The sequence below is a fragment of the Rhinopithecus bieti genome, unplaced genomic scaffold, assembly GCF_001698545.2.
Source record: "Rhinopithecus bieti isolate Rb0 unplaced genomic scaffold, ASM169854v2 scaffold_2453, whole genome shotgun sequence".
NCBI classification, from domain to species: domain Eukaryota; kingdom Metazoa; phylum Chordata; class Mammalia; order Primates; family Cercopithecidae; genus Rhinopithecus; species Rhinopithecus bieti.
Window position 1 is genome coordinate 5135103 of NW_016804447.1, and position 27324 is coordinate 5162426.

The following is a 27324-nucleotide window of genomic DNA, read 5'->3' on the forward strand; positions in this document are numbered from 1 at the left end:
CCGTAGCAGAGAGGGTGGCAATACCATTACCAAAATAATACCGCCGAGATGTACTAAGTGGCAAATGAGAGGCTTGTGGTTTTATAACCTAAATAAAAGACTTTAAAAGCATAAAGCATCTCTTAATTCTACCATTTGTTGATAAGGTCTGTGGGTGCTGAATAGTAATGGTGAAGTTGCTGTGGAGAATTAAAGATCGAGTAGAGCGTATCTGCAGTGACTTGTCCTGTTACTAGAACTATAGAAGGTTAGAGCTGGAAGGGATCTTAGAAACACTTTATAGATGAGGAAATGAAGGGATATCCAAGTCTAACAGCATGCATATGGGTTCTTCTGTTCAAATAGTAGAACTTTGTATAACATAAAAATAGGAATTTCTCTGAAATATATTGGGTAGTTCACATCTTTGAAGGAATGATAAAGGTTTCAGGGCTTAATAAGGGCAGGAATGGGGCAACAGTTGGGGATCTCAGGCCATCAGATGGTCATCTCCAATCAAGTTTCTACACTGTACCTTGCCTCCAGATTCAGACTATTGGCCAAACCTGAAGGAAGGGTCATGAGCCCTTCCCCTAGGACACCAGAATCACCTGAAGTGGGGAAAGGAAGTTCCAAAAGAGAGAGGTGAAAGCTGATTGAAGCAAAAGTTGTCTACTGTGTCATCCTCCTTCTTTTTGGATTGACTAGGTCTCACGCCCATGGGCCTGGAAAAAAAATGATAGCTGTTTAAGGGAGGAAGATGCTCTACATCTTCTTCACACAGCAAGGCCCAGGTTGAGGACCAAAGGTGGTAGATAAACACTGGAGAGCAGTTTTTGGAGCAGCATAGGTCTCCTTAAACCTTTCCAAAATCAGAATATATTGGGGAAGAAAAATGGATTGAGAATGTCGATGTAAAGAGGAGGTTTAGAAAGAGAATTTGAATTGGGTACTGGCCTAAGGACTTTAGATATATAAACTCACTTTATCATCATAATGGCCCTTTGAAGTAGGTACTACTGTTATTTGCATTTCACAGATGAGAAGACTAAGGTGTTAGATAAATTGCTCAAGGTCACACAGCTTGGCAGTAGCAGAGCTGAGGTTTGAACACTGACAGTCTGGCTCACAGTCTATGCTTCTAATCACTAGAGTCCTGTCTCTATCAGTCTACTACCAGTTTTTAGATCTGGTTGGAGTCACATGGCTTAGATGACCTGACCTGGGCTAGCTGCAGCTTCTTTATTTTCTGACCTTTGCTTGTCTCAGGTCTCACGTATATCTGGGCATTTTCATTATGTGTATGTCAGTCTCTTTTTTAACAGTTACCAAAATTTTAAAAGTACCAAAGAAAACGAAAGATGTTTTCTAAGAAATATGATTAGGTAAAATAAAGGTTTTGAATGTGATTGACATGGACATTTTTGTTAATTTAGTTTTTAAATGTATCTCTTCCCTTTCAGTCTCTTTATTATTAATTAGTCATGTGCTACCAGCAAATGTGCCTTTTCAGGCCTTTCGTATTTGTTTGAGCCCTTTTACTCTGTCATGTGCCAGTCATGATTCATTCAGGAGACAGAAACCACACAGTAATTTAGGGAAAACTTAATATAAATAATTTCTTTCTTTCTTTTTTTTTTTGAAAGGGAGTTTCACTCTTGTCACCCAGGCTAGAGTGCAATGGCGCGATCCTGGCTCACTGCAACCTCCACCTCCCGGGTTCAAGCAATTATCCTGCCTCAGCCTTCTGAGTAGCTGGGATTACAGGTGCCTGCCACCATGCCTGGCTACTTTTATATTTTAGTAGAGACAAGGTTTCACCATATTGGCCAGGCTGGTCTTGAACTCCTGACCTCAGGTGATCTGCCCACCTTGGCTTCCCAAAGTGCTGGGATTACAGGTATGAGCCACCGTGCCCGGCCAATATAAAGAATTTTTAACTGGTGAAAAGCAAACCATGATTGACCACTAAATGGGGTAAAAGAGGTCTCTAAGTAATACAGAAATCACAAATGGCAGAAACTACTTTTTCTGAGGTTGAAAGGTAGTGCAGGATACAGTTACTAAGAATGTGGAAGAGGGCCCTCCCCACCTCTAAGGCTGAGATTCAGACTTCAGTGGAGTTGAAGTGACTATCACACTAGCTGGTCTGTAAGAGCAGCCTACCTGGTAGCTAACTTCAAGAAAATACAGAGAAATAATTGCATGAAGTCAGAAAAATAATAAATGACCAAAATGAGAAATTTAACAGATTGAAATTATTTTAAAAAATTAAATAGAAATTCTGGAGCTGAATTAGGAAAAATAACTAATGCATGCAGGCTTAATACCTAGCTGATGGATTGATAGGTGCAGCAAACCACCATTGTCTCACATGTCCGTTTGAGGAGACCACCGAACAGGCTTTGTGTGAGCAACATGGCTGTTTATTTCACCTGGGTGCAGGTGTGCTGAGTCTGAAAAAGGAGTCAGCAAAGGGTGGTGGATTATCATTAGTTCTTATAGGTTTTGGGGTAGGCGGTAGAGTTAAGAGCAATGTTTTGGGGGCAGGGGGTGGATCTCACAAATTGGATCTTCAGTTGCTTCAGGCCATCTGCATGTATATGCGCAGGTCACAGGGGCTATGATGGCTTAGCTCGGGCTCAGAGGCCTGACATTCCTGTCTTCTTATATTAATAAGAAAAATAAAACAAAATAGTGGTAAAGTGTTGGGGCAGCAAAAATTTTTGGGGGTGATATGGAGAGATAATGAGTGATGTTTCTCAGGGCTGCTTCAAGCAGGATTAGAGGCGGCATGGGAACCTACAGTGGGAGAGATTCAACTGAAGAAAGATTTTGGGGTAAGTGGTGATATTGTGGGGTTGTTAGAAGGAGCATTTGTCATATAGAATTATTGGTGATGGGTCTGGATGTGGTTTTGTATGAATTGAGAAGCTAAACGAAAGACACAAGGTCTGAATAAACAAGGAGAAAAATAGGTATTAAAGAACTAAGAATTGGGAGTATCCAGGACTTCCCATTAGTGAGTGAACTAGGGGGTTCAATGTTACTGTTTGCTTGGTTGGTGAGTTTTTGGGCTCTATCCTTGAGTTTTTTTTATGTTGTCATATACCAGGCCAGATTGATTTAGGTAAAAACAACACTCTTCATTTAAAAATAGAGTCCTCTTTTTTTAGCAGTGAGTAGGTCGAGGTCTCGGCGATTTTGGAGGAAAGAGAAATGCAAAGCCAGCAATTGTTTGTTAAAGAAGGATTAGAAATGGCTCGGAGAGTGTGAGTTTGATAGTGTGGTGGAGATAGCTGGGGAGAGGTAGAGGGTGGCATAAGAATGGGAATGAGAATAAGAGTGAGTATAAAAGTAGAGAATAGGACTTCATCAGGGTGAAAGTATTGGAGTGTACTTTGTCACTGAAGATCTTCTCTCCATTTAAAGAGAGACTTAAGGGTGGCAGTTTGAAGTAAAACCAGGCGCCACTGAATACCAAGAGCCTGAGAAACTGCTTCAGTGATTTGACTGATAAAGGCCAGTCCGTTATCGAACTGTATAGAGGTGGGAAGGCCAAACTGAGGAATTATGTCTGATAAAAGGGAAGAAATGACCGCGGTGGCCTTCTCAGACCCGGTGGGAAAGGCCTGTACCCATCCAGTGAAAGTGTCTACCCAGGCCAAAAAATATTTTAGTTTCCTGACTCGAGGCATGTGAGTAAAGTCAATTTGCCAGTCCTGGGCGGGGGCAAATCCCTGAGCTTGATGTGTAGGGAAGGGAGGGAGCCTGAACAATCCCTGAGGGGTAGTAGAATAGCAGATGGAACACTGAGAAGTGATTTCCTTGAGGATGGATTTCCATAATGGAAAAGAAATGAGAGGTTCTAAGAGGCAGGCTAGTGGCTTGTAACCTACATGGAAAAGGTTATGAAATGACAATAGAATAGAATGGACCTGTGAGGCTGGAAGGAGATATTTTCCTTGGTCCAAGAACCATTTGCCTTGTGTGGGAAGAGATTGATAGGTGGAAGTTTCAGTGGGGGAATAGGTGGGAGTGACCGATGAGAAGGAGAAAAACTGGCATGAGGGATATAAGTTGGAATGCTAGCTGCTTTTTTAGCTACCTTATCAGCATAAGCATTGTCCTGAGCAATGGGATCTGATGCCTTTTGATGGCCTTTGTAGTGAATGACTCCTTTGGAAGTAAAGCGGCCTTGAGAAGAGTTTTTATTGAAGAGGCATTAATGATGGAGGACCCTTGCATAGTGAGGAAACCTCTTTCAGCCTATATAACAGCATGGTGGTGCAAGATATGGAAGCCATATTTAGAGTCAGTATAAATATTGACACGTAGTCCCTTTGCAAGGGTGAGGACTTGAGTTAAGGCAATGAGTTCGGCTTGCTGAGAAGTAGTGGAGAGGGGCAGAGTGGTAGCCTCAGTGATAGATGTGGAAGATACTATAGCATAACCTGCCTTTGCTAGTGAGTGGCGATTAGGCCTGGTGGAACTGCCATCAATAAACCAAATGTGTTCAGGGTGAGGAACAGGAAAGAAGGAAATATGGGGAAATGGGGTGAATGTCATGTGGATCAGAGAGATGCAGTCATGGGGATCAGATGTGGTATCTGGAATAATGTGGGAGGCCGGATTGAAGTCTGAGCCAGGAACAATGGTAATTGTGGGAGAGTCAACAAAGAGTATAGCTGAAGGAGCCAGGGAGCAGAAAGTATATGTATCAGATGTGAGGAAGAAAATAGATTTTGGAAGTTAGGAGAGCTGTAGAGAGTGAGTTGAGCACAGTTTGTGATTTTGAGGGCGGCAGCAGCCACTGCACGCAGACATGAGGGCTAGGCTAAAACAGTAAGGTCAAGTTGTTTGGACAGAAAGGCTATAGGGTGTGGTCCTGGCTTTTGTGTAAGAACAACCGCACAGCCCTGCACTTTGGCTGTGTGTAATGAAAAGTGTTGGGATGAGTTAGGGAGAGCTAGTGTGGGGGCAGCTTCTAGGGCTGTTTTTAAGGAATGGAAAGAGGAGTGGCAAAAGGATTTAGGATCTATGGGGTCAGCTAGGTTTGATTTTGTGAGTTTATATAATGATTTAGTCAGGATGATAAAACTAGGTATCCAAAGGCAGAAGTAGCTAACCATGCTTAGGAAGGAAAGGAGTTGTTGTTGATGGCTTAGCTTGAGCTCAGAGGCCTGACAACCATGGCACACATTTACCTATGTAACAAACCTGTATATCCTGCACATGTAGTCCAGAACTTAAAGTAAAAATTAAAATTAAATTCTGGAGCTGAAATAAAACTTAATGGATTGAAAAATGCAATAGAGAGTATCAACAGCAGAATTTATCAAGCAGAAGAAAGAATCTGTAAACTTGAACACATTATTTAAAATTACAGTTGGAGGAGAAAAAGAATGAAAAGGAATGAAGAAAGCTTATGATATTTATGAGACACCATCAAAAGAACAAACATTTGAGTAATAGGAATTAAGGCAGAGGAAGAAAGACAAAGTGGTAGAAAGCTGTTTTAAAGAAATATTAGCAGAAAACTTTCCAAATCTGGGGAAAGATGACCTTTGACAGGAAGGTCAAAGTCTCTAATTAGATTCAATCCAAACAAGACTACACTAAACCATATTATAAATAAACTGTCAAAAATCAAAGACAGAGAGAAGACCCTGACAGCAGCAAGAGATAAGAAGCGAATAACATATAAGAGAATTTCAATAAGCCTAACAGTACATTTCTCAGCAGAAACTTTATAGGCCGGGAGAGAGTAGGATGATATGTTCAAAATGTTGATGGAAAAAAAATTGCTAACAGTGCATGGTGTAGCTGGCAAAACCGTTCTTTAGAAGTGAAGGAGAGAGTGATAAAGACTTTCCCAGATAAAGCTGAGAAAGTTTATCACCACCACACCTGTTTTTACAAGAAATGCTAATGGAGACTTCAAGTGGAGAGAAATGGAAGGTTAATAATAACATGGAAACATATTAAAGTATAAAATTTACATAGTCAAATTCGGAATACTCCAATACTGTAATGGTTGTACGTAAATCACTTAATGTCTTTAGTCTGAAGGTTAAAAGATGAAACTATTAAAATGGATATAACAACTTATAAAGGATATACAAAACAAAAAGACATAAATTGTGCCATCGAAAACAGAAAATATGGGAGTGATGGTGGAATAAAGTGTAGAATTTTTTGTATGTGATCAAAATTGAGTTGTTATCAACTTAAAATAACCGGCTATTTATAAGATTTTTTGTAAGCTTAATGGTAACCACAAAACAAAAACCTGTGGTATATACACAAAAGATAAAAAGGTAAGGGACTGAAGGGTATCACTAGAGAAAATTACCTAATCACAATGGAAGACAGCCAGAGGAAGGAAAGAACAAAGCATCTACAAAGCAACCAGGAAGTAGTTAACGAAATGGCAGAAGCAAGACCTTATCATTAATTACCTTGAATGTAAATGGATTAAATTCTCCAGTTAAAAGACATAGGGTGTCTGAATGAGTTTTATAAAAAGCACAAGACCCAACTATATGCCACCCACAAAAGGTTCACTTCCTTTTTAAGAACACATGTAGAGTGAAAATTAAGGGGTAGAAAAAGATTTTCCATGCAAATGGAAACCAAAAGAGAGTAGGGGTAGCTATATTTATGTTAGATTTTAAGTAAAAAATTATCAAGAGACAAAGAAGGTCATTATGTAATAATAAAGGGGTCAATTCTTAAAGAAGATATAATAGTTGTAAATATATATGCGCCAATCACTGGAGCTCCTAAATATATAAATCAAATATTAATAGATCTGAAGGGAGAGACAGACTAGGGTATAATAATAGTAGAGAACTTTAATATCCCACTTTCAGTAATGGACAGGTTACCCAGATAAAAAAATTAATAAAGAAACAGTAGATTTAAACTACACTTTAGACCAAATGCACCTAACAGACATTTATAGAACATTCCATCCAACAGTATCAATAATACATATTTTGATTAGCCTAGTAATGAATAAGGATATTGAGTCAGTAATACAAAGCCTCCCATTAATGAAAAGCCCAGAACCTGATGGCTTCACTGCTGAATTCTACCAAACATTTAAAGAGCAAATACCAATCTTTCTCAAACTCTTCTACAAAATTGAAGAAGAAGAAATACTTCCAAGCTTATTTTGTAAGGCCAGGATTTACTTTGATATCAAAGCCAGATAAGGATACAACAATAGAAAATTACAGACCAATATTCTTGATCAACGTAAGTGCAAAAATTGTCAACAAAATACTAGCCAACTGAATTTAACAGCACAGTAAAGGAATCATTCACTGTGATCAGAGGATGCCAGGATGGTTTAACATACACAAATCAATAAATATGACATACCACATTAACAGAATGAAGGACAAAAACTATATAATCATCTCAATAGATGCAGAAAAAGCATTTGACAAACTTCAACATCCCTTTATTATAAAATCTCTCAACAAATTGGGTATAGAAGGAATATACTTCAACACAAAAAAAGGTTGTATGTGACAAACTCATAGCTAACTTCATACTCAACATTGGAAAACTGAAAGCTTTTTCTTTTGAGATCAGCAACAAGAGAAGGATGCCCACTGTCACCATTCTTACTCAACATAGTACTGGAGGTTCCAGCCAGAATAATTAGGCAAGATAAAGAAATAAAAAGTATCCAGATTAGAAAGAAAGAAGTTAAATTATCCCTGTTTGCAGGTGACATAATCTTAAATATAGGAAACCCTAAAGACTCTACCAAAAAACTATTAGAACTAATAAATTTAGTAAAGTTGCAGTATACAAAATTAACATAAAAATCAGTAGTGTTTCTGTACACAAACAGCAAACTGTTTGAAAAAGAGATCAAGGAAATAATCCCATTTTCCATAGCTACCAAAATAAAAATACTTAGGAATACTTAACCAAGGATGTGAAGAACCTGTATAATGAAAACTATTAAAACATTGATGAAGGAAACTGAAGAAGACACAAATAAATGGGAGGAAACCTCATGTTCATGGATTGAAAGAATTAATACTGTTAAAATGTCCATACTACCCAAAGTGATTTATAGATTTAGTGCAATCACTATCAAAATTCCAGTGGTATATTTTATATAAATACAAAAAAATAATTCTGAAATTTATATGGAACACAAAAGACCCTGAATTGCCAAAGCAATCTTGAGCAAAGAAGAACAAAGCTGGAGGCATCGTATGACCTTCCCTGATATCAGAATATACTACAAAGCTCTACTAGTCAGAACAGCATGATATTGACCTAAAAACAGACACATAGACCAGTGGAACAGAATAGATAGTCCAGCAATGAATTCACACATTTATGGTCAATTGATATTCAACAAAGGTGCCAATAGGACACACTGGAGAAAGGACAATCTCTTCAATAAATGGTGGTGGAACAACTGGATATGCAGAGGAATTAGACCCTCATCTCACACCATGTATAAAAATAAACTCAAAATACATTAAAGACTTAAACATAAGACCGAAATTATGAAACTACTAGAAGAAAACCTAGGGGAAATGCTCTATGACATTGGTCTGGGCAATGGATTTTTTGGATATGATCCCAAAAGCACAGGCAACAAATACAAGAGGGGACATATGGGATAAACCAAAGCTTCTGCACAGGAAACAATCAACAGAGTAAAGAAGTAACCTATGGAATGGGAGAAATTATTTGCAAACCATATATATGATAAAGAGTTAATGTCCAAAATACACAAGGAACTCTAAAAACTCAATAGCAAGAAAACAACCCAATTAAAAAATGGGCAGCTGGTATGGTGGTTCACGCCTGTAATCCCAGCACTTTGGGAGGCCGAGGTGGGTGGATTGCCTGAGGTCGAGTTCGAGACCAGCCTGGCCAACATGGTGAAACCCTGTCTCTACTAATAACACAAAAATTAGCCAGGCATGGTGGCACATGCCTGTATTCCCAGCTACTTGGGAGGCTGAGGCAGGAGAATCACTTGAAACCAGGAGGTGGAAGTTACAGTGAACCAAGATTGAAATTGTGCCACTGCACTCCAGCCTGGGCAACAAGAGCGAAACTCCATCTCAAAATAAATAAATAAATGGGCAAAGGATTGGAATAGACATTTCTCAAAATAAGACATACAAATGGTCAACAGGTATATGAAAAAAATTATCAACATCACAAATCACCAGGGAAATGAAAATTAAAATTATAATGAGATATCACCTCACACCTGTTAGAATTCTAGGTGCTTATTAAAAATATGAAAGATAAAAAGTACTGGCAAGGATGTGGAGAAAATGGAACCTTTGCATACTTGGTGAGAATGTAAATCAGTATAGCCATTACGGAAAATAGTATGGAGGTTCCTCAAAAAATTTCAAATAGAACTCTATGTCTTAGCAATCCCACTACTGGGTATATATCCAGAAGATGGAGTTAGTATATGAAAGAAATAGCTACACTTTCATGTTCACTGCAGCATTATTTACAGTAGCCGAGATATGGAATCAACCTGAGTGTCCATCAACAGATGAATGGATAAAGAAAATATAGCATAGCTGGCCGGGCGCGGTGGCTCAAGCCTGTAATCCCAGCGCTTTGGGAGGCCGAGACGGGCGGATCACGAGGTCAGGAGATCGAGACCATCCTGGCTAACACGGTGAAACCCCGTCTCTACTAAAAAAAATACAAAAAACTAGCCGGGCGTGGTGGCGGGCGCCTGTAGTCCCAGCTACTCGGGAGGCTGAGACAGGAGAATGGCGTGAACCCAGGAGGTGGAGCTTGCAGTGAGCTGAGATCCGGCCACTGCACTCCAGCCCGGGCGGCAGAGCGAGACTCCGTCTCAAAAAAATAAAAAATAAAAAATAAAAAAAAAAAACTGTAAGCCAATATCTCAGAAGAATATTGATACTAAAATCCTCAACAAAGTACTAGCAAACCAAATTCAGCAACACATTGAAAAGATCATTCATAGTGATCGATATAGTTTGTCTCTGTATTCCCACCTAAATCTCATCTAGAATTGTAATTCCCATAATCCCCGTGTATCAAGGGAGGAACCAGGTGGGAGGTAATTGGATCACGGTGTGGGGGATTCCCCCATGCTTTTCTCAAGATAGTGAGTGAGTTCTCGTGATGTCTGATGGTTTTAAAACTGTTTGACAGTTGGTCCTTCACATACTCTTTCTCACCTACCACCATGTAAGACGTGCCTGGTACCCCTTCTGCAATGATTGTAAGTTTCCTGAGGCCTCCCAAGCCGTGTGAAATGGTGAGTCAATTAAACCTCTTTTCTCTATAAATTACCCAGTCTCGGGTATTTCTTTATAACAGTGTGAGAACAAACTAATATAAGACCAAGTGGAATTTATCACAGGAATGCAAGAAGGATTCAACGTATGCAAATCAACCAATGTGATACATCATATAAACAGAATGAAGGAAAAAACCATATCATTATTTTAATGGATGTGAAAAAAGCATTTGAAAAAATTCAACATCTATTCATGATAAAAAACCCTCAAAACACTGCCCATAAAAGGAACATGTCTTAGCATAATAAAAACCATCTATGACAGACCTACAGCTAGTATCATACTGAATGGGGGAAAATGGAAAGCTTTCCCTAAGATTGGGAAGATGACAAGAACACCCATATTCACTACTGTTATTTAACATAGTACCACAAGGTTCTAGCTCAAGCAATCAGACAAGAGAAAGAAAGAAAGAGCATCCAAATTGTAAAGGAGTAAGTCAAACTATCTCTGGTTGCAGACGATAGGATCTTATATTTGGAAAAACCTAAAGACCCCACCAAAAAACTGTTGGAACTGATAAACAAATTCAGGAAAATGGCAGGATACAAAATCAATATACAAAAAATTATTAGCATTTCTATAAGCCAACAGCAAGCCATCTGAAAAGAAAATCTTAAAAAGTAATCATATTTACAATAGCTGCAAATAAAATTAAATATCTAGGAATTAACTAAAGAGGTGAAAGATCTCTATAATGAAAACTATAAAACATTAATGCAAGAAATTGAGAAGAGCAGAAAAGAATGAAAAGATATTCCCTGTTCATGAATTGGAAAAGTCAATATTGTTAAAGTGTCCATACAACAAAAGGCAATCTACAGATTCAATGCAATCCTTATTTAAATGCCAGTGATATTCCCCATAGAAATAGAAATAACAATCTTAAAATTTATGTGAAACCACAAAGGACCCAGAATAGTCAAAGCAATCCTGAGCCAAAAACGAAAACAGAACAACAACAAAAACACCTGGAGGAATCACCTTACCTCACTTCAAATTCTAATACAGTGTTGTAGTTACCAAAACAGCATGGTACTGGCATAAAAACAGACATATAGACTCATGGAACAGAATAAAGAACCCAGAAACAAATTCAAACATCTACAGTAAACTCATTTTTGACAAAGGTGGCAAGAATATACATCGGGGAATGATAGCCTCTTCAATAAATGGTGCTTGGAAAACTGAATATCCACCTGCAAAATAACGAAACTAGACCTCTATCTCGTGCCATATAAAAAAAAATCAAATCAAAATGGATTAAATCTAAGACATCAAACTCTGAAACTATTACTTGAAAACATTGGGAAAATTCTCAAATACATTGGTCTGGGCAAAGATTTCTTGGGTAATACCCCACAAGCAGAGGCAACCAAAGCAAAAATGGATGAATAGGATCACAGCAAGTTAAAAAGCCTCTACGAAGACTTTTTTTTAAAAAAAAGTCACAGCAAAGGAAACAATCAACGAAGTGTGGAGACAACCCACCTAATAGGAGAAAATATTTGAAAACTATCCATCTAACAAAGGATTAATAACCAGAATAGATAAGGAGCTCAAACGACTCTAAAGAACTAAAAATCTAATTATCTGCTTACAAAATGGACAAAAGATCTGACTAGACAAAATAAGACACACAAATGGCAAACAGGCATATGAAAAATACTGGACATCATTACGCATCAGAGAAACACAAGTCAAAACCATGGTGAGATATCATCTCATCTCAGTTGAAATGGCTTTTATCCAAAAGACAGGCAATTAACAAATGCTGGCTAGAATGTAGAGAGATGGAAACCCTCATACACAGCTGGTAGGAATGTACATTAGTACAACCACTACGGAGAAGAGCTTGGAGGTTCCTTACAAAACTAAAAGTGACATTGTCATGTGATCAAGCCATCTCACTGCTGGACAGAGACCCAAAAGAAAGGAAATCAGGATATTGAAGAGATATCTGCACTCCCATGTTTATTGCTGCATTATTCACAATAGCCAAGATTTGGAAGCAACCTAAGTGTCCATCCTCAGATGAATGAATAAAGGAAATGTGGTGCAGATACACAATGAANAAAAAAAAAGAAAATATAGCATATGTACATAATGAAATACTTAATTCAGTTTTTAAAAAGGAGGAAATACCATCATTTGTGACAACATGGATGAACCTAGGTAATATTATGCAAAGTGAAACAAGCAAGGCTCAGAAAGACAGATACCATATAATCTCACTTATATGTAGAATCTAAAAACGTTAAACTCATGGAAGCAGAGAGTAGAATGGTGGATACCAGAGGCTGGGGGAGATGTGACTGGGGAGATGTTGGTCACAGAATGCAAAGGTTAGTTAGGAGAAATAAGTTCAAGAGATCTGTTGTACAACATGATGACTATAGATAATTAACAACCTACAGTTTGCCCTTTGTATCCATGGATTCAACCAACCACAGATAGAAAATATTTGAAAAAAAAAAAAACACAATGAAAAATAACAATTCAGCACAAGTAAAAATATAGTAGGAGAACCATTTACATAGCACTTATTTTGTATTAGGTATTATAAGTAATCTAGAGATTATTTAAAATATATGGGAGAATGTATGCAGGTTATATGGAAATACTGTACCATTTTATATCAGGGACTTGAGCATCCATGGATTTTGGTATCTTGGATGGTAGTGGGGGCCTGTAGTCCCCCTGCAGATATTGACAAATGACTGTAGACTGTATTGCATTCTTGAAAATCACCTGAGTAAATTTGACATGTTTTCTTCACAAAAAATGATAAGTATATGAAGTAATGCATAGTTTAATTATCTCTATTTAGCCATCCTGCAATGTATAAGCTGTGGTCCCAATTTCTCCCAAAATTCAACTTAACCCCCATTGTGGTGGTATTAAGGGGTGGTAATAAGGGGTGGTATTAAGAGGTGAAGTGATTAAGTCGTAGGGGCTTTACCCTCATGAATAGATTAGTGCCTGACTAAAGGCTGGAGGGAACTATCTTAGGCTCTTCTTGCCCTTTGGCATTCTGCTGCGTGAGGACACAGTGTTAGCCTCTTCTGCCACATGAAGATGCAGCAAGAAGGCCCTCACCAGACACCAAATGCTTGATCTTGTACCTTTATCTTGGACTTCCAGCCTCCAAAACTGTGAGAAATAAATTTCTATTGTTTATAAATTACCCAATCTGTGGCATTTTGTTATAGCAGCAAAAATGGACTGCCAGTGTTCATATTTCAAAACATGTTATACATGATAAATATGTACAATTTTTATTTGTCGATTAAAATAATAATTTCAGTGTCTGTAAATCTTTTCTCTTCATTGTTTTTCCCCAAATTGTTGGACTCTGAGTAAGCTTTTGCCAGTGGCATTTTAATTAATTAAAAAAAGAGATAGCCAGTGTTTATAATAAATGAATCATCTTAACATTTGAGTTTTGCTGTAGGGGAAGAAAATCTCTTTTCTCATTCATTCTAGGTTCATGACTGAGACACTTATAACAAAGGACAGATAAACAAGAGACAAGCATAGAAATTTATTTAATATAAATTTTACATGACACAGGAACTTTTATAAGGGAGTGAAGACCCAAAGAGATGGTTACACTTGTGTATTTTTATGTTAGGTTTGATGCCATGTGGATGGTTGTGGGGAAATGGGATTGGAAAAAGAATATGAGCTCTAATGATAATGAACTAGGGTAAACTTTGCTAGGCTGTGTGTTCCTATTCTCTCTGTGATCTGCATCTTCCAAAATAAGGATGCTCCTTTCCTCTGGGGATAGGGAAGGCATTGCACATGAGAGTCACCTTACCTGCTTCAGGGGAAGGTCAGAAAATCCTTTCTAGGGTTTACAACCTGCTTTACGGGAGAATCGTGGGAGCTGAGGGGAGGTTAGGGTGGCCTGCCTGCTTATGTTGTCTTCTCAGATTCCAAGTACCATATCTTGGGCCAGTGTGTCCTGAATCCCATCGTTACCGTAGGAAATTCCATTTCAGAAGCCCACTCTTTGCTAACTGCCAGTTACTTCTAGAACTGGACACTGATGCTGAAATCTGGAATTTCTTATGTGATGCCAAATAAAGAAGAAAATTTAGAAGATTATGTGTATGTGTGTGTTTAACAAAGTATACATACTTTTTTTCTTCAGAGAGTAAAACTTCTGAATCAACTTGAAGTAGTGTTTTCAAATTGTTATCAAGGCATGCTGCTATTTCTACTATTAGAGGGATAGCACCAGACTTAAAAGACCTTCTCTAAATGAGTCTTCAGGAACTAGGAAGAGCATTTTTCACTCTGCTGTTGAAAGTATTTTGTTTGTCTTTCTGTGAGTATACTGTTTCAAAGTGTTTCACTAGATTATTATATAACCTGATTTTTTTCAGTGTCTTCTGTGTGTATGCTTTTAAGTTTCTAAATCTTTTCTCTTCATTGTTTTTCCCCAAATTGTTGGACTCTGAGTAAGCTTTTGCCAGTGGCATTTTAAAACATATTTATATCCTTCAGATGCTAAAAATTGTGCACTTTTAAACAGTTGAAAAAGAAAGAAGATTACATGATGTTTGAAAATCACATGAAATGCAAATTTCAGTGTCTGTAAATAAAGTTTTATTGGAACACAGCCATGCTTATTTGTTAACATGTCTCTGACTGCTTTCACACTATACCGGCAGAGTCAAGTAGCTGCAATAGGGATCTTATGGTCCACAAAACCTCAAATATTTACTATCTGGCCCTTTACAGAAAAAGCCTACCACCCCTGGTATAGAGTGAGAAAGGCCAGAAACCAGAAAAAAAAAAAACTGCGGCTTCCCAAAAAAGCTTTGGGTTTTTTTTTTTTTTTTTTTTTTTTTTACCGCGAATCAGCTTGTATTTGCCTTTCGTTACTTGGGCTGCCTGACTAGTTTGATGCGATTAAAGCAAATTTAGTTCTAAAATTGTTTCGAGAATCAAAACTCGGGAGGCCGTTCTTCAGGGTAAACTTTTCCTCTGAATGTATATCATTATCTTGGCCATTTTTTTTTTTTTGAATTAGATTTTGCCAGAAGAGATTTGTCATACCAGGGCCATTGAAGCTTTTCTTTCATTTCTAAAATTGTACATAAGAGAAAAAGAGTTAGGTAAACCAAACAGATAAAACCCTTTTGTGCTCTGCACATTCACATAAGGATTTAGTTTCAGCTTATCCTGTGTATTTACTCATGGTTTAGTCTCAAGATTTGTAAGTATTGGCATGATGAGATAATGTTAGCATTTGAATACTAACCACAGAAAGCATTAAGCAAGGTCTGCGGTCATGAAGCATTTGCCTTTTGTTCCCATCCATTAGGTATTTAATGTATTTTTTACATCCCCCCACCTTGTCTCTGTTTTCACCTCCTTTGAAGGGAATCTTTTGTCATTGAGATTCAAACCTTCTGATGAGTAATGCTAAGCAAGGGTATAAATTTCTTCCCATTCCCTGAGATAGCCATTGTACTATTAGTATTTCTGTCTGTTGTTTAGAAGTGAAGCCTATATTAGATTTCTCAATCCCCTAAGGAATTTAACATTTTAAGTGCTCGTAGAGTGCTGTGGGCTCTAAAAGGTATCAAAAGCATTCCATCAGAAATAGAAGCTAGAGAGCCCTTGTCCTTCAAGGAGGTTGAAGTCTGTATGGTAAGAGAGGGGTAACATGCATATGAATTCTGAACATGTACTAGCAGCCTACAAAGTGAATGGAATTCCACCAGAGCATGCAGCATGAAGGAGCGATCTCGGTGGGGAAGGGAATAAAGTAGGGAGTGCTTCTAAGGTGAATCTGGGTTTTATGGAAGGTAGAGTCATTGGTTCCAGGGAAAGAAGCCAGTCCAGACAGAGGAGATGCCAAGTACTTCCCTGACATCTCAGGATGCCTTGCTAGAACATTAAACCCAGCATGTTGCAGACAGAATGAGTTTTTCTCACTGAATCTAGTTCCTGCTCCTGCCCTCACTATTTCCATCAGTGTCATGATTTTCTGAGTTATGCACCTGTCTCTTACTTTAGGCTTTTATTGCTTCTCCAAACTACTGTGTAACTGGTCTGCCTGTACAAAGAAGCTGCCAGGTTTGTCTTCCAAAGCTTTCTTCCCATCACTGTGACCCCTGCACACCATTCCAGCATCCTATTGTGCCATTCTCTGGAGAACCGCTCTTCCACATACTAGCCAAATTTGACTTCCTTCAGTATTTTTTTTTTTTTTTTTTTGAGATGAAGTCTTGCACTATTGCCCAGGCTGGAGTGCAGTGGCGTGATCTCGGCTCACTGCAAGCTCTGCCTCCCGGGTTCACACCATTCTCCTGCCTCAGCCTCCTGAATAGGTGCCCACCACCATGCCTGGCTAATTTTTTGTATTTTTGGTAGAGACGGGGTTTCATCATGTTAGCCAGGATCTGCCCGCCTCGGCCTCCCAAAGTGCTGGGATTACAGGTGTGAGCCACCGCGCCTGGCCCATTTTTTTTTTTAAGGTGCTGTGCTGTTGGGTTTTGTTTGTTTGATTTTTGTTTTGCCTCAGTGTCTTTGCCTATAGTGTGAATGTTTTTACTTCTTTCTTTGCCATGTTAACTCCAGTTCCTCCTTTGGGGTTTAGCTTAGGTGTGTTTTCAGGAAGCCTTCCTACACCTTCTATGTTGGACCTTCAAGTCCTCTCATCATGGGCTTCTGCGCATCTTGCACTTCCTATTTGGTGTGCTTCTCTGTAGGTTGTAACTTCCAGAGGGAAGGGACCTAGTGTATTGGACAAATGATGAGTGCTCAAATAAAAGATGTTTTTCTCTGAAAATATATTTAAATTTTCCTCATTGTCTACAAAATTAATTTCAGACATTTTAAAATTCATTCCAGACCTCCCGTAATATGGCCCGACCTTATCTATATTAATTATTGAATTAGATTTGGAACATTCAACAGAAAACCCAAATGACAGAGATTTTAATAAGACGGAAGGTTTATTTTCCCCTCCTCCTCCTCCTCTTTCTCCTCCATATCCTTCTTTCTCTCTTTCTCTCTCTCTCACACACAGACACACACACACACGCACACACACACATGCACACACACACGTCTGTAAGTAGTCCCCAGGGCCGGGGGCTGGTGTGACTGCTCCACAGTTACCAAAGAGGCCAAGGCTCCTTCTCTCTTTATGCTTTGCCATCTTTGGCACATGATTTCCATTCTCAAGATTCCCTCACGGTCCTAAGTGACTGCTGGGGCCCCAGCCATCTTGTCCCTTGTGGGAACAGTGCTAGCAGAGTAGAAGGGAGACTCAGAGAGAGGAAGACAAAAGGAAGCTAAAATGAAAAGAGACTGGCCAGCAGTCCTCCAGGGAGAACAGCCTTTTCATCAAATGCTAGTTCTTTGATCTTCTGGGAAGAAAAGAGTTTCTAGGAGACCACAACTTTTTACTGCTTTGAAAATTCCAAATTCCTGAGAATATGATTCAGTTAATGAGCAACATTCTCTGTGCTGGCAAAGGAGGAAATTACCTGGATATGGACCTATCTTTGGAGGATGAGAGAGGAGCCATTATCTCTCCCCCACTGTTACAATGATGCTGTAATGTCTTTTCAGTAGGCATTTGCCTGAGCTCTTTTTTTTTGGACTATAATTTCCCCCCACTTTCTAATCTCTGCTTCCCAAAATCTTATCTGTTCTTCAGAGCCTAATTCCTTTCTTTTCCCAGAAGGCTTTCCACATTCTCCTCAACTGGGAATTTTTTTTTTCTTTGAACCTCCACAGATTTTTGTGATGATCTTTCTCCATGTTTTAACATAGTTACCTGTAAATGTAGCTAACTCTTCCTTAGCTCCCGCTCACCATCGAATGCCATCCCCTTGAGTTACGTTAGGGTCTATGCCTTGTTCACATCTGCTGCAGTTATCACAGAACCTTTAACAAAGTAGGTTCTTAAATCTTAAATGAGTGCCTGCTGTGAGGGAAGGAAAGCAAATAGACTTTTTGGCTCAAGTAAAGAATTGATGTGTTTAGAAGAGACACAGGTAAAGAGAGAGGGGATTAGTTGTTGGATGATCTTGATATCTAGGCTTTGGATCTGGGCTTGGTAGGGTAGGTGAGTGAGCCCTGAATATAAGGGAACTGGCCTAGGGAGAGATGAAAACCGTCACTTCAGCTCCTGTGTTCCAGGGTGTTGACTTCATTAACTGCCCCACATCCACCAGATTTCCCCAGATCTTAGTTGACATAGAGACATTCATTCTGTTTCTCACCTTAAGAAAATCCAACCTGAGTTAGCTTCAGGTTGGTGCTGCTGCTAGGCCTGATGGTGATAGACTTTGGGAGGAACTGAGAATCCCATATGCTAGGTGGTATCTGAATGTGGCACTATGTGATATAATGCTCTCAACTCTGCAATTTCTCTTGTAAGAGGGAAATAATTCAACCTGTTCTTTGACTCCTTTTCTGGGTTTTCTTGGCTCCAAGCTTCTTAGAATACTGTTTACACTGTTCCACCACCCCCAATCTTTACCTCCATTAGCTCTACCCCCTCAGCCCCCACCAAAACGCAATTCTTTTCAGGCAAGTGTATCATACAGGTGCTCTGGTGGTCCCGTAAATGAGGATGTAGCTGCCAGCCTTTTAGCAATGTCGAGAGTTCTCTGCAGGCTCTTGACCGCAGTGGCCTTGGTTAAATTGGATAGAATCACCTTTTTGGTAAATTCCCTTCCGATTCATTTCACAAATGGCTTGAATCATTTATGTTGTTTTGTTCAATCCACTCAGGAAATGAAAGCATTGCCATTTTAATTGTTTTAGAACAGCATTTTACACCTAATATAGACTCCCAAAGCCAGCCAAATGCAGATTTTGGCTCCTAGATCGCTGACTGCATGCTGACTATGTTCTTGAGTGCAGAAGGAAACAGATCCAGCCAAAGACTGATTACCTTCCAAAAGGTCACAAAAGAAGTTTCTCTTTATCTACGAAAGAAAGTAGATGCCATTAGGTGTTGATTTTTTTTTTTAAGTGCTTTTAATTTAAACAACATTTGAATAAAAATTATGGTATGTCAACCACAAATCAGTTGATCAAGTCTCAAATTTTGGCAGTCTCCCTTGGTTCAGTGTTCTTGGGCAAGTTTACTTTCTTTTTCTTCTTTTTTGAGACAGAGTCTGGTTCTGTTGCCCAGGCTTGAGTGCAGCTGCGTGATCTTGGCTCACTGCAACCTCTGCCTCAAGCAATTGCTCAAGCGACCCTCCCACTTCAACCTCCCAATTAGCTGGGACTACAGGCGCATGCCACCACACCTGGCTAATTTTTGTATTTTTTTGTAGAGACGAGGTTTTACCATGTTGTCCAGGCTGGTGTAGAACTTCTGAACTCAAGCCATTTGCCCACCTCAGCCTCCCAAAGTGCTGGTATTACAGGTATGAGCCACCATACCCAGCCTCTTTTTTTAAAAAATAATTTTTTACTTTGAAATAATTTAAGACAAGAAGTTGCAAAAATAGTACTGAGAGATCCCAGGTACCTTTCACTCAGCTTCCCCCAGTGTAAGATCATAGCACATTGTCAAAAGTAGGAAATTGACATTGGTGCAATACTAGTAATTCAAGAACAGACCTTAGTGGAATAGTTTTACATGCAATCTGTTTTAGTGTGTGTAGTTTTGTGAAATTTTGTTACCTTTGTAAATTCATATATACTTTTGATTTCTAATGCTCACTTACCTTCAAATTATTTGGAACCTTTTTTTTTTTTTGTAGAGATGGGGGGGTTCCACCATGTTGCCCAGGCTGGTCTTGAACTCCTGAGTTCAAGGGATCTGCCTGCCTTGGCCTCCCAAAGTGCTGGGATTACAGGTGTGAGCCACCACACCTGGCCTATTTGGAGCCTTTGCGTGAATAATTAATAATAATAGCATAACTGGAAATTATTTAATCTGGAAATCTCAATTTAATACTCTTAACTAAAAGACTACTGGATTAGAAAGTAGGCAGTTGGGTTCTAATTACAGCTCTTCAACTAGGCAGTTAAGCTTCTTTGGTTAAGTCATTTACATACTTGGTACATAATTTACTAATCTCTGAAATGAGTGAGCTAAATGAAACAAATCTTGATTTCTACTTTCCCTTCTCTAAACCGCCTTATGTCTACTGTATTGTAAAAGGCACCATCTGTATTTTACCAGATTGTGCTAGCCAAAACCTTAGGCATTATCCTTGTTTCCTTCTTTGCTGTACCTACCTTCCTTCCCTCTGTATATTCCATTAGCAAGCCTTCTACAACATTCCCCAAATCTGTCTACTTGACTCCATCCCTTGCCTGAATTACTGCAGTAGCCTCCACATGTACTTTCCCATAAAATGTTTTCCACTTGGCAATCAGAGCCATCTTTTAAAAATAGAAATCAGACTTTGTTATTCCTCTGCTTAAAACCTCCTCCAAGGATTTTACATTGCACTGAGAATCAGAGCTCTTCACCAGGGCCCAAAAGGGACACCTGTGACCTGGGGACTCCTGCTGGCTTCTCTAGTCATATCTACCATTCCCCGCTTTCTCCCTATAGCCCAGCACAGGCCTCTTCTGTCGCTCCAGTCGGCCAAGTCAGTGCCTACCTCGAGGCCTTTGTTCCAGCCTAGCCGTTCTCTGTGCCTGGTGTGCCCTGCTCCCAGTTTTGCTCTAATAAGGGGCTCCCTCTGGTAATTTAGGTGTCAGGCCTCCTTGATGAGGCCTGCCTCATCAGTCCAAATTAGCCACCTCCCAAGTCACTTTCTGCAACATTATCCTGTTTTGTGCCTTGCACAGCATTTAATGCTATCTGGAATTATTCTCTGCACTTGATTGGACTTGTTACTTGACAAGTGAATTTCCCTTCTCTAGACTGTAAACTCTTGAGAAGTAGGGCAGCTTTAACTGCCTGCTTTATCCTGCATTCCCAGACCCCAGGACAGTGCCTGTCCCATCAATAATTATTTGTTGAGCAGATGCATTTATGGACCAGATCATCACAGAAAATTTTGAAATTGAAAAAATTACTTAATTAAATGAAATGTTTAAAGTCATTAATTTTTGGAGATTCTGAAGGGAACTTTTATGATTAAATTTCTGTGTACTACAGACTACTACTACAGACGATTAAATTTCTGTGTACTACAGATGACTACTATTGTGTAGTCGTGTTTTAGTAAAAGTTCTTTTCCTGAGGCAGGACCATTTCAGATGGGAAAGATAAGTTTTCTGTACTCTAGGGACAGTCTCCTCTCTGCCTTGAACACATTAGACAGATGACCTTAATGATCGGAAGAGATGCATTGGAAATACGTTCCTTTCCCCCATCAGCAGTGCTTTTGCATTAGCACTGAGCAGGGTTTGACTTTCTTGATGATACAGAAGGTGCAAGAAGCTTAGTATCATGTGGTTTGACATTTAATCAGACTTGCTTTCCTTGTTAACCTAAAGGCCTTCCTCTTATTTGGAATTTAATGTGTCAGTAATGGCTCCTAGAGCTGGAACAGATGGAGCTGCTGATGTTCTCACTTAAATGAAAAGAACAGGATTTATATCGTCAGCTTCATTTCTTAAATTCTTGTTGAACTTTCATTTGTCAGAGCCACATAACCAAAATGTCACTATATTTGCTTTTGACAGCATTACCATCTACTTTTGCTTTTTAAGCAGTTTTGGAAATGCGATGTAGTATAGGAATATGAGTACATGTTTCTAAACATGTATTATTCTGAGTTAATGGTTCACTGCTGCGGAAGGAGTGGTTTCTATGTGAAGGCAATGGTTATTTTCTTCATTAAATATTCTCATTAGAAGTTAATGGTTTTTCTTCTCTAATTCTGGAGTTCTCTTATAAAAAATACATGTACTCATATAGCTGCCAATGAGACAAGTGTTGACGTTTTGGTTTCTTTTGTTATGGTTTTATTGTTGTTATTGCTAATAAATTATTTTTGGAGCAAATATGTACTTTCAAGCAAATATGTGAAAATTTGAAGTTGGAAGGTGATATTTTCTCTTAAAAGCATTTTACCATTTTCACATTGCCATGCCCTTAGCTTTCAGGGTGTTTTTTCTTGAGTCATTATTTTCTTTTGTTGATTCTTTAAAATGTACCAATAGTGAGTGTGAATTCATAGTATGAAAAATGTGGGTGATAGACTATGATTAGACATAGTTCAGGATAGCAGTTTATATGAAAAATTGATGTTCTAAAGCATTTACTACCAAAATTTGTTTTGTATGTGTGTGTTACCTTTACTCCTCTCCTTGGGTCCACTTAATGATTCTGTGTTTTTTTGGAGAGTCAAATATGACTTGAAGGTAGTGAGGGAGAGGGAGGAGGGACGATATGAAATGAGTGTGCTGTTTTATCAGAAGCCACTTAATCACAGAGCCTGAAGTGACAGCTGTTGGGAGAACTGATCATACTGATGGGGGTAAAACTCCCTACCCATTTTGGGGAGCTTTTGTTTTCATAATATAACTTCTTTGTACAAACAAAGGATGTTCTAAAGGAGAGGACTGTTTGCAGTTGAGTGTTTTCCATTCTGGCAGCATCTGGCTGAAAATCATTTCAGAAATTCTTAGTATTGCATGCAATCATTGTTTAGTAGCTGGATCTTTTTATGATAGAATTGTACATTTCATCTCTGTTTTAAGTCCTATCCATGTATTTAAGTAGTGTAATAAATAATTTTCTTGCCAGCAGGGTGACTTGAGTGAAAAAAATATGTATAATTTGGCCAATAGCCTAATTCTGGGACCTCTACAATCCAAATGGATGCTATGGCTTTTACCTTGGTTACATTTCAAATGACTTTCATTGGCCTGAAATTCTATTAGTATGATTGATTTAGGATGCTCATTCGAAGTCATCTAATCTGTCTGTGTCATTTGTCATGGATCAAATCTCTGGGCAGAGCGGTCATTGAACCTTGGACAAACCTCAGACTGTGTCCGTCTGTCAATTTTATAAATGATTGGGAGGAAGGCACTCTTGTGAGTTCTGGATCAGTAGTGATATGATTCTGTTTCTGTTTTTTGTTTTTTTAAGTCTACTGCTACATAACAAACCACTCCAAAACTTGATACCTTAAAATAACCCATTTTATCTTGGTTGTGATTTTGTGGGTTAGGAATTAACAAAGGGCTCAGCTGGGCAGTTTGTCTCTGATCCACATGGTGTCAGCTGAGGAATCTGGGGATAGGGGATCCACTTTTGAGATCTCAGACTCAGATGTCTGGTGCCTCGACTGGGATGCCTGGCTCTGGGCAGGTGGCTTAGCTGGGGCCCAGCATGCCTGAGCACTGGCATGTGGTCTCTCCATGTGGCTTAGGTTTCTTTCAGCATGGGAGCTGGGTTTCCCAAAATGTGAGGACGGAAGCTTCAAGGTTCAAGGTTTCTTAGGATGTAGCCTCATAAGTCCCAGAACACCAGTCCTCCTGCATATTATTGGTCAAGTAAAACACTAAGTCCAACCCAGACTTGGGGTCAGGAGGGAGTCGGGGAGGGGAGTAGCATTATCCTTCACTTTTCATTGGGAGAAGAAACAAAGGATTTGAGGCCTTCATTAATGACTAGTGATGAGATCACATCAGAATAGCATTTATTTAATAGCAATTTATTACTCTCCTGAGGTTCAGGTGGCTTAAAGTGCAAATATTAGTAGGTAGTTGCATGTAAGGGAATCCCATTCCAAGTGACAGCCTTCGTTTAAACAAAACTCTAATGTAATTCATTCTAGTCATTTGATGGATGGAGACTCTAAAAGTGGCATGAATATAATCTTAAAATATCTAGAAAGATGTCAGTCCTCTGAGTCATTGTGCAAACTAGTTTGTTGAGAGGGTTCAAAGGCATCATAGATCTTACAGCTAGAAAAGATTCTAAGAGATTCCATCATCATTATCACTTTCCAGAAAGATTTATTGAGCATCTCTTAGGTGCCAGGCCCTGGGAATACGGAGGAGAATATGACTGATTCTTGCCATTGAGACATAGCTGAGGACATAGAACTGATACACAAGAGATGAACAGAAATTCGTGGAATATAGACTAACTGGTAAATAAAAGTACAGGTGATAAGAACACAAGAAGGAGAAGGAATCAATAGAGGCTTAGTTAGGGGCTGGGAAAGGCTATAAGGAGATACTTTCTATCACTCTGAAAACATAAAGTCCAAAGTGTTGGCCATTCCTAAAAGTCCCTCTGGGATCTGGATCCCTGCATCCTCTCTGATCCCCTTTGCTACCTCTCTTTTCCTCACTCACTGGCCTTCTCCCATGGATGTGTAGGCATTTGAGGATCTTTGCCACTTGCTCATTCCTCTGCCTAGAATGCTCTTTTTTTCAGATATTCTCATAGTTTGCTTTCTCACTTCCATCAGATCTAGATCTCTGGTCAACTGTGTTCTCCTCCAGCCTTCTGTGACCACTCTGTCTACTTCCTGTTCATCAACACAGTTTGTCTCCATGAAGCCAGAAGTATTGTCTGCCTTGTTAATTATTGTATCCTGAGCACCTAGAGTAGTGCCTGGCATCATCGGTGCCCAATAAAATATGGTTGAATATATGAATGAGTAAATGAATGCAGAATCTTGAAATGGTGTGTTTTTGAGCTGCTATAACAAAACAGTGTAAACTGGGTAGCTTATAAACAATAGAAACTTAGTTCCCAGCATTCTAGAAGCTGATACGTCCAAGATCAAGGCACCAGCAGATTAGGTGTCTGGTGAGGGCCCATTTCCTGGTTCATAGACAGTACCTTGTTGTTGTGTCTTCACATGGTAGAAGGGTCAAGGTAGCCCTCTGGGGCTTCCTTTATTTGGGTACCAATCTTATTTATGAAGACTCTGCCAAGGATAACATTTAGCAAAGTGAAGAATAGATGATATTGCTGGATGCCTGCAAGGCAGAGTGAAAGAGAAGCAGAAAGTTACATAATATATTCATAGATCATCAGCTTCAGCTCTCTGACTTCAGGGGTCCTTATTTTACAACTTTGAGTACCGCACACCATTTTGCGAATATATAAGCATTGTAATAGGACTTGCACAGGAAATGATTTATTTTTTTCTTTATTTTTAACTTTTATTATAGGTTTGGGGGTACATGTGAAGGTTTGTTACATAGGTAAACACGTGTCACAGAGGTTTGTTGTACAGATTATTTCATCACCCAGGTATTAAGCCCAGTACTCAGTAGTTTTCTTTTCTACTCCTCTCCCTCCTCCCACCCTCTCCCCTCAAGTAGACCACAGTATCTGTTGTTTCCTTCTTTGTATTCATATTTTCTTACCATTTAGCTCCCACTTAAAAGTGAGAACATGCAGTATTTGGTTTTCTGTACCTGCCTTAGTCTGCTGAGGGTAATAGCCTCCAGCTCTACCCATATCCCCATAAAAGACATGATCTTATTCTTTTTTATGGCTGTGTAGTATTCCATGGTGCATATGTACCACATTTTCTTTATCCAGTTTGTCACTGATGGGTGTTTAAGTTGATTCCATGTCTTTGCTGTTGTGAATAGTGCTTCAGTGAACATTCATGTGTGTGTGTCTTTATGGTAGGATGATTTATATTCGTCTAGATATATACCCAGTAATGGGATTGCTGGGTTGAATGGTAGTTCTGCTTTTACATCTTTGAAGAATCACCATACTACTTTCCACAAGTGGTTCATTTTAACCATTGAACTAGAATAGCTGGTTCATGACTGGTGGTAGTTATTAGAGAACTTGCCTTTCTTGAAAAATATTCTGTACTATACCATTTCTTTGTCTTTGCTCCTGCTCATATTTCTGTCTGGAATATCCTGCTTTTTGTATTGACCTGTTGAAATTCCACATGAATGTTCCAAAACGTAGTAACTTAAAACAGCAGTTTATTATTTCTCACAATTTGGTGTGTTGGCTGGGTTAAGCTGAGTGGTTTTCTGTTCCATGTGGTGGTGTCCACTAGCATCGCTAATACAGCAGATGTTTTCAGTTTCAGAACTTGGCTGGTCTAGAATGTCCAAGAAGGCTTTACTCTCATGTTTCCTGTTGGCTGTAGACTAGAGTTCCTTAGTTTTCTTCCATAATTTCTCATTTCCTCTGGTATCTAGACCAGCCACCTTATAGCATGGTGGCTGGGTTTCAAGTGTGAGAATAAGGAAGCTTCTACTTCATTTTACTTTTACTTTTTTTTTTTTTTTTCTGAGACGGAGTCTTGCTCTGTTGCCCAGGCTGGAGTGCAGTGGCGCAATCTCGGCTCACTGCAACCTCTGCCTACTGGGTTCAATCAGTTCTCCTTCCTCAGCCTCCCTAGTAGCTGGGATTACAGGTGCATGCCACCATAGCGGCTAAATCCTGTATTTTTAGTAGAGATGGGGGTTTCACCATGTTGGGCAGGCTGGTCTTGAACTCCTGACCTCAGGTGATCCACCCACCTTTGCCTCCCAAAATGCTGGGATTATAGGCATGAGCCACCATGCACTGCCACCTTCTATTTCTCTTGAAGCCTAGATCTAGAACTGGCACATCACTTTCATCACATCCTGTTGGTCAAAGTGTGTCACAAGGCCAGCCCAAATTCAAAGGGAGGGGAAGTAAATTCCCTTTCTTGATGGGATGGTTGGGATGCAGAGACAGGGATAGGAAGAATGATTAATGGTGATGTTTGCTGACAGTTCTCCTCAGTATGCTTAGATATTTGTTAGTATTATCTTTTCAGTAAGAGATAGGTATTATTAGTGAAGTCCAAGGCCTTTGAGTATTATTTGAACCCTTTGGTTTTGAGCTATGAATTGTTTATAGAGTGAATTGCTGTGAACATTTTGGGCTTTATTGAGCTGCAGCTGAAGATGATCATTGATTGACTCCTCGCTCTGCCTTTTTTTTTTTTTTGGCTTTAGTGGCCATTCATATTGTGTTGTATATGTTCCTCTGGGTATATTAGAGGTTAAAATCAAAAGCCAAAGGAATCTGAAGGGGGTCCTTAACTCTTCTCTGGGTCTTACTGTA

At 39.2% G+C, this 27324-nt stretch overlaps 1 protein-coding gene and 1 long non-coding RNA gene across 13 annotated transcripts in view; one reads left to right on the plus strand and one right to left on the minus strand.

The window, feature by feature from the left end:
* CRADD (CARD and death domain containing adaptor protein) overlaps positions 1-27324 on the plus strand; it is a 254797-nt gene that overhangs the window by 12301 nt on the left and 215172 nt on the right. The gene's annotated exons all lie outside the window — the stretch shown is intronic.
* LOC108527238 (uncharacterized) overlaps positions 23925-27324 on the minus strand; it is a 30486-nt gene continuing 27086 nt past the window's right edge. The window contains exon 3 of the long non-coding RNA XR_001884759.1: positions 23925-25226. This is a non-coding gene — a long non-coding RNA (uncharacterized LOC108527238). The remainder of the gene's footprint in view (positions 25227-27324) is intronic.